We start from the raw sequence: 14,837 nt of genomic DNA on the forward strand, positions 1-14,837 counted from the left end.
ACACTATCTCTGTTCAAAACATTGATTAACTTATCTATTCAATTATGCACTTGATTAATGTTCAAATTTGTTCAAATGTTGTAAATTAATGTTCAAATATTAATTTGTTGAGAATGAAATTGATAAAGAGAGAAGAAACAGGCGGTACCCTACAATTTCTCTTCCGGAAAATAAAAAGATGACAATGTTATGAATAGGGTAAATAGGGCTGGATCTTATATTTCTCTCAAATGGTTCTACCCACACTTCACAAGATAGTAGGCCAAGTTATACTGAGCATTCAGAAAATACAGAAAGATTGGATAGTAAATAATAACAATGTAAATTTGCAATTCATAAACCACCATAAACTTGTAGAATATTTTAATTTATCGATATTACTAATCAAATAGAGACACAATAAACACAGCTGATGTATTATTAACCGCTATTGTATTCGTTGCTATACAACATGTCGTACATACCTGGCTCAGTATCATTCATGAAAAACATACATAAATTAATTCAGTCCCATTCTTGAAAATCAACTTAAAACCTTCTACAGTACAGGTACTCACAGTTGAAGAAATGACTTCACGTAGGTATCACAAGTGGAATGAATAATTCACTAATCTATCCCACTTTGAAAAACTCTTCAACTTTCATCAATAACTAAGAGTGATTATGGAAGAAGATATTATAATACAATAATAATAGAGGATGGAACAAAACTAAGCTATAGAAATGGAGATGCTTCTTATGACAGTTGGTTGTGCTCACGTAGGGAAGCTGCAAGTAGAACTGTTGGAGCAACGACCCACTTTTGAGAAGACTGCATTATCTTGGAGAGTTGTTTCATTAAGCGTGTTTTGAAGGGGGGTGGGGTACTGTGCCAAGGTCAGCGCTTAGCGAGGGGTAGTCGGTTGGCAAAGGGTGCTAACTAGGCGCGCAGGACCCCAACAGCCAATAGGCGACGTCCTACACCCCCTCCCACACTCATTACACCTCCAACCCCATCTGAGCACCCACCCCTACCCAGTTCCAGTTCCAGTTTTAATCGTCTTGCAGTCAACGTCTCCTCATCATGACCTACCTCACAACAGCATCGCGACGCACCGCGTCTCTCCGACCGCTAATTTCCATCCCGACGCAATTAGCTCACGCGCACCCGCGTTCATCCGCGCAATCGATATTAGGCGCCTTTCCCCTAATAAGACACAGACTCCGTTCCCGCTCATTGAACCCTGTTTGTATGTGCGGCTCTAAGTGGGCTAATCGCTTTCAAAACCCTTGTTAACTGAATCCCTTCTTGATAAGACACAGATTCACATATAATCGTTTCCATTGTTAGTAGGGTAATCGCCTCTTCCATCTCTAATTTATTGTATAGTACAGTTCCACATCTACTAACTGAATCCGTACGACTCGAATTTCGATAAATGCGAATTCTTTGAAGGATATCAGTATCAAACAATAACTGTCGAACAACATTTATTCTCAAACTTCTAATTAACGGAAAGCTTCCTTCTATTCTTAATCTTATTCGATCTTAAACTGAGCTGTACCCCATGAATGTTCCAACGTAACGAATATGTTTATAACTTCGATTTCGATGTAAAATTCTCACTCAGCTATTGTGGAAAAAAAGTAGCCTAGCACTTTGTGTATTCCTATATAACGGATTGACTTTGAACTCTCTAGGGCTAATAAGTAGAGATTAGAATGAAATATTTTTAATTTTAAATATAACAATTTTAAACTGTTAGTGTTGCTATGAGTTGTGAAGTAAAAGTTGGACTTTTAAAAGCGAAAAGTGGAATCATATAACCTCATTCTTTTTTCGAAACTTTTATTCATCAAAATTTGGGAGCACAGTTTTGGGCTAGGCTTGTTGTCTTTTCCCAATCATATTATATTGTAATAATGATTTGTGATTGACAATTAAATAAATTCTGCTTCATTTTCAATGAAATGGGACATTATCATTCCATTTTGATGCATAGCATAGTATTGAGAATGAGCTATTATGAAAGAAGCTTGCATCATTTGCAATTTAATCGGGTTCATTCATTTTATTTTTTCGGATATCACAACTTCATCTTAAATCTTATATATATATCTTACTTGAGGAACTAGTATCATTAAAGTGATCTTCCGATGAAACTTCTTCACAAAGAGTTATATTAATAAACTTTAAAAATTCTTTCCCAACATTCAAACTTGGCTGTATCAATTCTGTTTCATTTTCAACTAAGCCGCATTCATAATGCTTGGATCATATTCTGATCGAAGAGTAGCTTGTAATAAACTATTCTGAATAGTTTCAGTTGACAACTTGATTGAGGTCATGATACACTTGAATGAGGAACACCTCATAGTGATTATTTGTTCTATCATCACAGAATTCCTTTCTATATAGAACATAATCAAGGATAATTACAGGGAATAATTGATGTAGGTAATTTCTTAAAACGTTTATTGAATAACATTGATATTTTTCATCTGCGTCCTCCTAAAGTTCAATTGTAATAATCCCCAGTTGAGGGGCAGGGAAAATCCCGTTTCTCGAACTCTGATGTACAAGGTGTGATATCTCTTGTATATCTCAAGGTCCTTGAGATATGCAACGTGGTTCATTTGTCACAAGACCTGAAACAGAAAAGGAAAACAATTTTTTAGAAAATATAGAAATACAATTAACAAGTATTCGTTCACTGGACACTCTTTTAATTGATAACGTGGGGGAAGAACCCAAACTTTTGTACTATTAAACGTTTTTGACAAGTTGAATGATTAATTGGTCAACGATGATCATTTATCATTAAGGATATCGAGAATTAATGGACGTTCGAAAATAGAGAATAGGAATGAACGTTGAACAATGAAGGTGTTCACAGTTCATCCAACAATCTCCAATTATTACCAAAGCCTAATTCAGAATTCTCAATTACGTTTAGTTGTAGATTTCAAATCTACAACTTCTCCTCAATCCCAACAACAAACTAGAAATGGAATTCACCATAAAGGAAAGATAGCATAATATATGATGCTATAATATACATCTTCATAATTATAATTACAATAAAAGATTGAAATCATATCTTTCCTCTATTGTTCCACGCCGTTAACCTCCCCCATTATAAAGCTTCACCATCCATATTTCTTTATCCTAATACTTATCTTACAATATAATCAATTAGGTAACAATTACCATCCATGAAAGAATCACACTATCAAATCAAACACTATTGTACTATGAAATTAGCCTTTACTCCACATTCAAACTTAGGGCTACAAATTACTTCTCCAGTAACATCATTGTGGTAACAAAGTCTTGAGTTGAGGGGGAAGAACGTGCCCTGCACTATTTACACTCGTTAGGGGTGCGTGAATTCATTATCGGAGGGACGTGACGTCACTTGGTGGTTGAGGGTGGTGAGGAGTGATTGACGCGTGTGCGTGTGTGTGCGTAGAGGGGGCGGCAGGGCTGTGTATCGACCGGCTCTTTGATTGGCTGCCCATTCAAGATGGCGGTGCTTCCACTGCTATCGATTGCCTTGTGGCGCGGGCGTCTATCTCTCACACCCTCATGCTCTCACACCCTCTCACTTGCAAACTCACCCTCTTCTTTCTCTTGAACTGCAAGTGCTTTGTTGTGTTGTTCACTGTCGCTTTCCATTTCCATGGGTCCGAATGACCAATGTTTACCATTATACACTTCTTTTCCACATTATGGTTCTATTTATTTTTCTTCTTCTCCTCATTACAATATTTTTTCCTTTTTCCCGAGTTCTCCTCTCTTCTACTAATCATTTCACTTCTACTCGTACACTTCACCACATTCCTATCCCATCTACTCTTTGGACTAATTCCTTATTTTCCTCTTCCAACCATCCTTTCTGAATAGCTCCTATAACCTCTCCTAAAAAATGCCCACAAGACGGTAATATCTATTTAATATCGTGTAATTATCTCGTCTGAAAGACTCATAAAATGGTGAATAATACAAGCGAAGATTCAAAGCAAAGAATATTATGAGTAGCCTTAATAATTTCAGGTTTCTGATCTTTCATGTGTAGCTTCAAATAGATCTATCTTGAAGCTTCCTCTATGATTGGTTCCTTGTATTATGGTACATAACTGATTGATTGAATCTATGAGAGAACTCTATCAAACATGAGAAGTTGTAGAAGCAAGTAGTTGTACTTCTCTAATGCCTCATTTTCACTCAAAGCAATTCCCTCATTCTTCCAACACATTTGATGGCGGTGATACATTTATCTTCTAGTCTCCTTTACCTTCTATACCTGGAAGGTATAGTTGTTCATTTTACCTAGAATGTTCATTTTTCCATTCCTTTTGCTCACCCTTCAGGTTTCGCCTCTTTTCTATCGCATAATTTTCCCTTTATTTTTCTCTTCTTCTCCTCTAAGTTCCATTTTCCTTCCTCCTCCTTGTCCTCTTCTTTCTTCTCCTCCTTCACTTCCTCCTCGTTCTTCTACTTCTCATTCATATTTTTATCATGCTCCACTACCACCATTCACTCTTCGTCTCCTTCATTCATCATCCTTTTTCCCTTTCACACGTCTCATCCTATTCCACTTCTGCAAACTCTCTTCCAACTTTCTTTATTCCTTCTTCGTTATTTCTTCTACTTCTCCTTCAGATTCCTCTTTCTGCTTCTTTACAGAAGCATAGACTGCTCTGCCATTCTTTTCACTCTATATCATCATTCCTCCCCCCCTCCATCAACTCTTCCTTCTCCTCCTCCTCCTCCTCCTCCTCCTCTTTGTGCTTTTGTTGCTTCTCCTTTCTCCTTATGTCTTTATCCCTATCTCTTTCTCCTCCTTGTTCAGCATTTCTCTCTCCTCCACCTTCCACCTTCCTTTTCCCTCTCCCCCATTCTTCCTCCGCTATTCTACTTCTCCACACCTCCTCTGCATTGCTCCCAACATGAGCCTCCTATTGAGCACGCTAAGAAGTGTCTGATGGAGTCGACATGACAGCAGTCTAGAGGCGGCAAAGCCAATTACTTTGATTTAGAGCGACGCGTGCATTTGGCAGTTGAAAGCGCATCGGGGCTCGAAGCCCGGACTCCCCGATTTCCGAAAGTACATTTTCATTGGAAATGTTGAAGATTCAGCTGCTGTTGCTGTGTTGTTGCACCTAATGGCCCGCTAACAACAATTCACCACCGAGCGCCCAGGTACTATTTATATCTCCGCGCCAAATGGCTCTGTCGAACAACAAACATTACTCTCTGCACTTTTATTTCTTTTCCCAACAAATATTGAGGGAATCCAACTGGAATAACAAATCGGTCTACTAGATGTGTTTTGGACATTTTTACGAGAATTTACAAAGTTTGAAAAATATTCCAATTAGATGAGGGAAATGCAATCACTAGCATGAATGCATCTTAGTGAAGGAGAATGAATAGAGCAATTTGTGGAAGCATTTCATATCGAAGGGGCAGAGTATGCTACTCCGTATGCAGCTCATGTTGTAAGTTGGGTGGGTCATTGACTTCCTGGCAACCAATGATTCGACTTCCAACTTACAAATGAAAATTGAATATTTTCGTTTCCTGTTTCCTCTATCATATTGTAGAATTTATCATTTTTATAGTTCACATCAACATGAGGTAGAATTTTGAATAGATGAGGTTGAGTTTTGTGAAGGAAATAGATTTGTAATGGATTTTGACTACGACATTTCTTATATCTACACTAATATTTTCTATGATTTTCGATGTTTAGAATATATTTTCGCATTCAAAATGTATAGACACTTGAATAATGTCAGAAATATCACATGCACATTTTTCAACCTTTCTTCTCTATGCCCCTTAGATTTTCATGAAAAAAATTATTATCTCAACCATTTTTATCTAAATGTGTTTACTTATGAATGCCTTAGTTGTCTCAACTTGTCAAAGTAACTAATTTGTTCTGTATACACCTGTAATGCTATGTTATCAATAAATATAGTATTTCAATACTTTTTCTAAAGCTACCAGCTTGTTTGATGAACAAATGTATGTATTGTTAACATTTTTTGTCAATGAATTATTACTCTATCCTCTTCTATTCTAGTTGTCTCAACTCTCAAGTATCAAACATTATTAAAAAAATCCAATCCAGAATGAAATATTATTTTATTGATAGTTGAAATCAATAATGATTGTATGGAATTAAACCTGAGAGTTTGTTGCCGACAACCTTCACAAAAGCCTGGAGGCGAATTGTATATTCAAAAACAAGATTTTCCAAGAAAATATGATATTTCACTTATTTCATCCAAAGTTTCTACTCTAGTTTATTTCTACTCTGGTTTATTTTTACTCTAGTTTATACGTAAGTGAATGAGGCACAATAGAAAAAGATATCTACCGAGAGAGAGGGTTGAACTGCACGCAACCATAATCCGATGAGTAGTGCGTTTCATATAGTTCCAAATTTATATAAAGAGAGAAATGATGTAGCACTGGAGTTGAGGAGGGGTGAGAGGGAGTAAGGTTGACATGATGTCAGTCGCATCATGTGGGAGGAGCACATAAACATAACTCAGCCATTGTGGCTTTATGTAAATGCGCTCGGGCCTGGCGTTCCCTCACCAAAGCAGCTTACTATGTTCAGTGCTCACTACTATCGCAACCAGGCTGCGCGCATTCAAATTCTCCCTATAAATAAGGACGGCATCCAATCTCCCCCCCCCCTCTCACAGTCACACCGAACTTGTTGTTGTTGTTATACTTGCAAGTTCGACCAAACTCGAATGCTGGCATGGTTTAGCTTCCGGCTTCAACTTATTCTGCATAAGAATGGTCTGCATTTACAGGCCCAAGAAAGGTTGGGCTGAGAGAGAAAGAAAATGAAGGAGAGAGTGAGAGAAAAAAGAGAGGGTTGAAAATAGAGAGAGAGTGACAGAGTGATAATCTGTGAGGGAGAAATAGAGATTGGAAGTATAGCGAGAGAGGATCAGGAAAATAGGGAGGAAGAGCGAGTGAAACAGTGTAAACTAAAAGTAGAGAGATTGAGTGAGAAAAGCACGGGAGGCAAGAATAGTGAAGAAGAGGTAAGGAGAGAAATACTTGAGGTGTATGTACAGCGAGAGGTGAATAGAAAAATAAGAATATAAGACAAAAGTAATGGAAAGTGTATAGAAGAAGAGGTATGGATAGATGACTGATCATGAAGACATAGAGAAAAAAGAGAAGGAGTGAGAAAGGCAAGGAGAAAATGTTTTTGAAGTGGAAAGGATATGAGAGAAAAAAGAGAAGTAGGGGAGTAAGAGAAGAGCAGGAGGGAAGAAAAGTAAAAAATTACACATATTTCAGAAAATTGATAATAATAATAGATTAAAATTTACTAAAGAAGCGAGAAAAGAGAGAGACAGAGTATGGGGAAGAAAGATCTTCATAGGTGGAATGAAGTACAGAAATCGAAAGAGAAGGAGAGGGAGGAAAAGGGAGAGATAAGAAAAGAAACGAAGAGAAAAAAATGAGGATAGATGAGAGGAAAGTAGAGAGTTATTTACAGAAAGAGCAAAGGTGACAGAGAAGAATATAGTTTCAAAGTAACAAAATATGGAAAAGAAGAGTGACAGTGAATGTTGAGTAGTAGTGAGGAGGAGAAAGATGAAAAATGTATGACAGAGAAGCAAGAATAAACAGGAAGAGTGTGAGAGAGAAAATGCGAAAAAGCCCTATTGATACCAACTGTCGCAGCCTAAAAAGCGCATGGAAATTTTTTGTAGGAAACCCCCCAAAATATCTAAACATTCTTCTCTTTATTATCTATCCTACGCCAAAATATTATTATGTCGAGGCCAACAGATTTCTGAAAGAAGCTATGTATATTTTAGCTTGGTCGATTTTTTCTCTTCTGTCATAAATTTCTTGTATTCAAATCAGCCTATCACATAGGCACAAAAGAACCAAGTAACGTGATAGCAGTAGATTCACATTTATTTAGAATAAATTTCAAGATAAAATTTGGTATTCCAGGAAAGTCTTTCACTACTTCTGAGCATGCAAAGTCGTGTTATTATGTTTGTTTGGCAGTGTCCCTAAACGCATTAATTTAACAACACTGTTGAATTACAACAAAGTACAACAATATTTTACAAACAGAACGCTTGCTACAACAATCGGTTGTTATTGTACGAGTATTGTACATCTATTACCTCTATCATGATATCTATACTCTATCTTGATAATTTTCCCAACAATATCTACTATGAGACTTTCCAATAATGGTTGATCATGATCGCTTCATCTGAAACTTAAATCTAATAAATATTTTTTCAATTATCTTCTTCAGAGAATTAGAATATTCCCAGAGACTGATGAGATTTTGTAGTATAAAATTAAGATTTGAGGAGAAAATATTTTTAAATCCTGAAAAATTAATATTCAAGTTTTATAAATTCCTCCTATTGTTAATCATCTTGCATCACCTTGTTTTAATGTGAATCAATTAAGCCAGTATAATATAAAATTATTTTTTATGAAATCGACAAAAAAGTTTTCACTCTCCAGTCCTTGAAATACAGTGAAGTTATGGCATGATATTATTAAAAAGAAGTACAATAAATGAAATATTTTGTTTAAAAGGGTACTATTTTTTATTGTATTCTTACAACATGGAGAATAGGGGAAAAATAGATTGAAGTTGTTTGTTCAATATAAAGATGATTTCAAAATTTCTTTCTACAATAAAAAAAAATTGTTTCAAGTGTTTTTGTTTTGTTTCAATGTGGAAATTAGTGAAGATATGGAAAGTCGCACATAACCTTTATTTGGACAATTTATTTTATGAAATTGGTATGAAAAGAAGTTTTGGACTGTAGTCTGTTTCTTTGTCCTTAAGTTGATTGTAAATGATAAATTAATAAATTATTATTGTGAATAGAATAAACCTTATTATTTATAAATGAAATAACTTTTATTATTCACCTGCATAGTATTTACAACGCAGAAGTGCATAATTTGACATACGCCCGAGACGGAGTAGCTTGAGGTTTCTTCAATAGCATTGCCTGGGGCTTGGAATTGATAAAGATGATTCATAACATCAGGTAGATTAATCACTAGTGAATAGTTGTTTATTTTTAGAATTCCCGTGAAATTGATACTCACCCAAATCCTATCTACCCGACTGTTGCAATCTCTCTCGGCCTTCATCGGCTACTAATTTCCTCTCTCACACACACCCTGAGAAACACAATCAACCCCATCTTAAGCGACCCCTTTCATTTCCGGGCCCATACCCATACCTTATGTCAAACGTGGACGGCCCATTCAACTGTGCCCATTAATTTCCTGTCCCATCCATCCATCCTTCACTAGGTTAGGTTGATATCTACAGAGATGACAAAGCATAATATTAAGCTCTGATGAGGCACCAATTGTATGGCAAACGGTACAAGTGAAACTTATTAGGGCCATTTTCAATCATCATTCCATATCAACAGCTGTGTAATCACTTCTGTCGGGTTAACCGAGATCAATTCTGATCCGAGATCAACATGAAAAGTGGATCCAAGTAACTGATTCCAAAATAACTGATATCGGTTGGTAAAACCAGGATGTCCTATATATACTACCTGCATAGGAGGTCCTAGTAAAGCTCATTATTTGTATTATATTTGAACATAATAATTTGAAAAATTAATAAGAAATGGAGACGTGAGTATAATCTGAACTGATTAATATGAGTGTTATAAATTGAAGTCACAAAGATTATATTTTTTAATAGTATTCGACAATAATAAATTGAATTGTAGGATCTGTTAGAATTGAATAATTTATTGTGATAGATTTCTTGTTGACCCCTTCTCTTATCGCACACCTTATGTCTCTAAATACAGTAACTTTTCACTTAGCTATCACTGCATGAGAGAGTGTTTACGAACGCTCTACAAACAAAGAAATTCCTCAAAGTTTTCAATGAATATATGAACATTTTATGAGGGTGCGATATAGTAAAAACGCCCTGCATTACTCTCACGCATCTGAATACGGGTTATTTCAGCTGTCAGCTTCTGCTTTCGGGAGCAAAAGTAAACTCAACTATCAATTGTGGCTGCAAAACTTTTCACTCGGAAGCTCCACTCACTCAAATTGTGTTTTGCACTGCTAAAGTTGTTTCAAGGTCACTTCCAACCGATTTTCCAGTTTCCTTCTCTCTAATTCTTTTCATTCGGTTTATTCTAGAATGAAGTGAATAGACTAGGATTGAGTTCCATTAGAAGTGAGGATGGGATTACAAAAAAAAGTAGGAGTGGGTGGACACATTCTTGTAAGTCAATGAAGTCTGGGCCATCATTCGAATTTTCAGCAATTAGTAAGAACCACTGAGTTCAAAAAGAAGACAACGATTCAATTTCAAAATAATGAATTTGAAAATATCATCGAGAATAATATGATACTATAATATATTCTTTAATTCTTGAGCTATATATATTGATATCAGAGAGAATATAAACGGGAACCACACAAAACAATAATTCCATTTCTTTATTACTCTCCGAATATTATTGGAGATAAATTTTTTCAAGAGAATATATAACTTTACAAAGTGCTAGAAGTTAGCTCTCATGAACTACGGTACTAGACAATCCAATAATTTTCTTTGAATAGATTTTAAAATGCTCCATTAATAATGTTCGTTAATGTACTATATTATGTCTTTATATCAACATAATCATTTCTGATCTATTAGAATTACTTTTTGGATAAGATAGCCTACGTTTGTAATTGAAAACTTTGAAGCAAAAGCGTTCTGAATCGATGCCCAAAATTATAAGATACTGAAATATTTTTGGCGGTTAGAAGTGGTGAGTGAAGAGACAGCAGAGCACAGATGGCCCAGACTAGGTAAATTAAATAAGCGAGCCTGCCCGTGCATATATTATATTTCACGGTTGGCTAGGATAACTGAAAAAGGGCCATACTTTGCATAGGTCGCTCGCCCTACGGGGCCCGTAATAAACCACGCTCGGCTTGCAAAGGAAAATCGCAACCCTTTACGAGATGAACCACCGTTAGCGGTGCGATGCTCTCCCTATTACCGCGTTCACGCACTACTACTCGCTATTATGTAAAGATGTGACAGCACTCTCTTCCTTAACAACCGTTATTGTCAATATTACAAGTTTACTTTGAATCGAATAATCACCATTAACTCAGAATCAAAGTCTTCTAGAAAGTAACAGTCTTTCACCGTCTGAATATTCACATGAGTTTGAAGTGTCACAGAATGACAGTGAGGATCACATTGGTTTGCAGCATCGCAGTGTACAGTATATATTACAATATTACAGTGCGCAGCAAAGTGTACAGTGAAGTCTATGCAGTTTACAGTAGAGTGTATTACAGAACCAGCACAGTAACCTGAAGAGTCATAGTATGTTGTTGTCTTTGAAAATCACTGTCTCCCAAAGAATCGCAATCTTCCAATATTGACGAGGCTCCCAATTAATCCTAGTCCTTACCTTAAAAGTCATACCATAGACTTGATCAAAGTCTTTTAACCATTTATCTGACTGTTCTAGTATGGAAAATTACACTAATGTTAACAGTTTTTTATGATTATTTTGTGTAGAAATGAAGATTTGGGGAAGAAGATATAGGTTATGGCAATGGTTTACCAGGGTAGCAGATCATCTTATTTTAATCGAATAGTCAATCAACTATAATCAAAAGCAAATGATACCACACAATTAACAACAGTAAATTTCTAAAAATTCGAATACTTCAATTAGATGCAGATTGCTCAGTTAAGATGAGTTCAGTTATCAACACGTCAACACCGAAGTCATCCAACTGGTGGGCAACACTGAACTCACAAGGAGAACAAAGCCCTTCGAGTTGGTGTAGTGCTAGTGAAGTGAAAAAAGTATATTAAATTTAAAGTAGTGAGATTATAGATTGGAACTGTAGGCTTCACTGGAAGACTTTAGAAATAAAAATTAATATTCAAACATAAGAAATAACAGAACAAAATTAATGGTTAGTCCCAGTGACTAGTTTAAATAGAAATAAAAAAAGTTATCTCAGTACTTTCGTAGAAAGATAGTCTTCAACCCCCTGAATATACGGTAAGCTCGAGCTCAACTTCACTGAAAGTGGAAAGATTTAAAATCACATTTTGGTAATATGTACGGAAACTAATTTGTTAAACTTTAGGTAATATCATCTTCCATCATCATAACTCTCATATGACTCTCATCATAACTATCAGTATCTACAAGAAATATTTTCCCAATATGGCAAAAAATCATGAATCTTATCTATGAAAATTAAATAAGTGAGTTATCTCAGACGAACATGAGATATCTATTTTGTGGGCCTGTTCATGGAGCAAAATGAGTTAGACAACTGGTAATTTGATTAGAAATTCGATTCAGAACGAATATATTGAATCACAAATGCAAATAAATAATGTCAAACTTATTTCTATGTTACCGTATGTGGAGTACTATCCAGTAGTTAAGTTGAAAGCTTGTAATAAAAAATACAGTATTTATACAGAGAAATTTTTTATTTGTTGAAAACACTCTATAAATTCAAGTGTCATCTACACACAACAACCAACTATCATCGTGCTTACAATACTTGGCAACCGAACATTTATATGTAAAAGCACACACATGTAAATGTTCGGCGGGCGCACTCACATTATTTAGCTAGCTTTGTTTGTGACTGCGCGTTTAGGTTGGAGTCGAGGGGCGCGACTTTAATCCTTGTCCGCGGCGCGTTTTTGCATTCATCCGACAGTCACCCAATTCAATAGCTGTTGTTGATTTACTGCCAATTCTGGAGCCAATTGGAAGGAAAGATGCGACTGATTCCCTCTCGATCATTCTTCATCCTTTTTTGAAAAATGTTTTCAGCTATCGAGTGGTTGAGTGGCTCTGTTCAACTAAACCCTCTTCTCTCTCACTTACTCTCCAACTCTTTCTCTCTCTCTTGATCCGTGTTGTTTGTGTGAATTCGACGCCTGTTTACCGCTATTTTTCACAACCCTTCCGCGATGCACTTACTCAACCACTTCTGTTCAGGTTGTGTCGTTTCGTCGCAGTTTTTTGCTTTATTTATCCATGTGATGTTTTCTATTTTTCGGGATGACAATGGTTGTTGAATGTGACAAAAGATAGTTGAGAGGAGAGATTGTTGACCTGCTGGTGTTTGTGAGGAAGAAATAAAGTGTGAAACATAGGAGGTGAATCATTTCTTCTCTAGGTGCGTTCCTGAGTGTTCAAATGTTGTCATTCTTTCTCAAATCTTATCAAAATATTGACAAAAGATGAATTATTCAATCTCACAAACTAGCAGCAATAGTTGATAGAAAGATGTGAAAGTAACAGTGAGAGTAATTTCTAATCCATTGAATGAAAATTTGAATAAATAACTTGAATTAACCATGTTCATTAATTTCAAAATAGAATGAGCTACCACAATACTAATGTGGTGTAAATGAAGTTACTGAGTACTTGTCTGGTGAAATATTTCTCAACTCATAAATTCAACAAAAATGCAGTTGAGACACATATCAGCAATATCTTATTCTTATCCCCTTATATTGTTAATCATGTTACTTTCCTCTTTGATACCTAGTAAGCTTAAGTAAAATTGAATTCCCAATATATTCACCCATCGCACAAAAATTTGTTTTGGAAAATTAGTCTGCGATCATCTTATTCTAATCGAACTATCATTCAACTATAATGATAGCATATGATACCGCACAGTGTTGATAACAGTGAATTTATCAGAATTAAAATTCATTCACATATTATATACAGAACAAAATAATTATCAAGTGTAAATTACTTCATCAGATGATTTCAAGGATACCACCAATTTCTAGGTCAAGAAGATGCCCTAAGAGCTTGTTGCATGCTGTGGTAGTGGCGATGGGGGTGGTGGTTAGCAGGTGCAGTGTAGACTGATAGTAAAACGTAGTAAGCTTAAGAAGCAGCGGTGGAATGAGAATGAGAGCAGCTGAATGGATCCGTAATACTTGAATGAGATTCCTTAGTGATGAAGAGTAGGTATGGGGAAGTAGGCAGGGGGGGGAGTTGTAGAGGCAAGCGTGGGTCGACGCGGGTACGAGGGTTTAATGAGTCTGGGGTTGATGGTTTGGTGGTTGGGAGGGAGTTGAGTGAGGGGTGTAAGTGGGTCATCCGCTCATTAGAAACTCAGGGCGCAGGTCTTGCCACCAGCCACCCGCTACTCACTCCCTCTGTCTCTCTGATTTTCTCTTACTGACGTGCTCTTTCATCACCCAAAGACCTCCTTCGAGCACTTTCGCTTCTTAGCTGTTTTTTTTTAATTACAGGACTTCAAAAGAAATGGGTCACCCAGTTTGGAATCGATTACGTGCAAGTTAAGGGTAATGAGTTTAATTGACTGTGAAACGAAGCTTGATTGGTGAGCAACACAAAGGCCCGGTTGCAAAGAAGCCGGTTGAATTTTAACCGTGATTAACTTTACGAGAATCAATCAGAAAAGGCATTTTTGAAAAGACAACTTCACTGATTGGTTCTCCTGGAATTAATCACGGTTAAAATTTATCCGGCTTTTGTGTAATTTAGTATTACACAACTTTCAGAAAAGTATCATAGTTCATTTTCTTGTGTTAGGATTGTGTTAGGATTATAGTGTGATTATTAAGTGTACTTAAGAGATAGTACTTATTAAGAGATATTTAAATCACATTGGATATTTCATGAGTGTGAGCGAACTTTATGTAAAATAGGTCAGATCAAACTTAACCATTAACTAACAATCACTAGATAGCCAACTTTTTAGGAAACCCAATGATAATTGCTTGTTAAATTCTTGCTGA

The 14,837-nt window shown here is 36.1% G+C and overlaps 1 long non-coding RNA gene across 1 annotated transcript in view; it reads right to left on the reverse strand.

Annotated features, from left to right (window-relative positions):
• Nucleotides 1-2,438: 2,438 nt before the first annotated feature.
• Nucleotides 2,439-14,837, reverse strand: part of LOC111049274 — a 39,327-nt gene continuing 26,928 nt past the window's right edge. Inside the window, exon 4 of the long non-coding RNA XR_002605971.2 lies at nucleotides 2,439-2,628. This is a non-coding gene — a long non-coding RNA (uncharacterized LOC111049274). The remainder of the gene's footprint in view (nucleotides 2,629-14,837) is intronic.

The sequence above is a fragment of the Nilaparvata lugens genome, chromosome 5, assembly GCF_014356525.2.
Source record: "Nilaparvata lugens isolate BPH chromosome 5, ASM1435652v1, whole genome shotgun sequence".
Taxonomy (NCBI): Eukaryota; Metazoa; Arthropoda; class Insecta; order Hemiptera; family Delphacidae; genus Nilaparvata; species Nilaparvata lugens.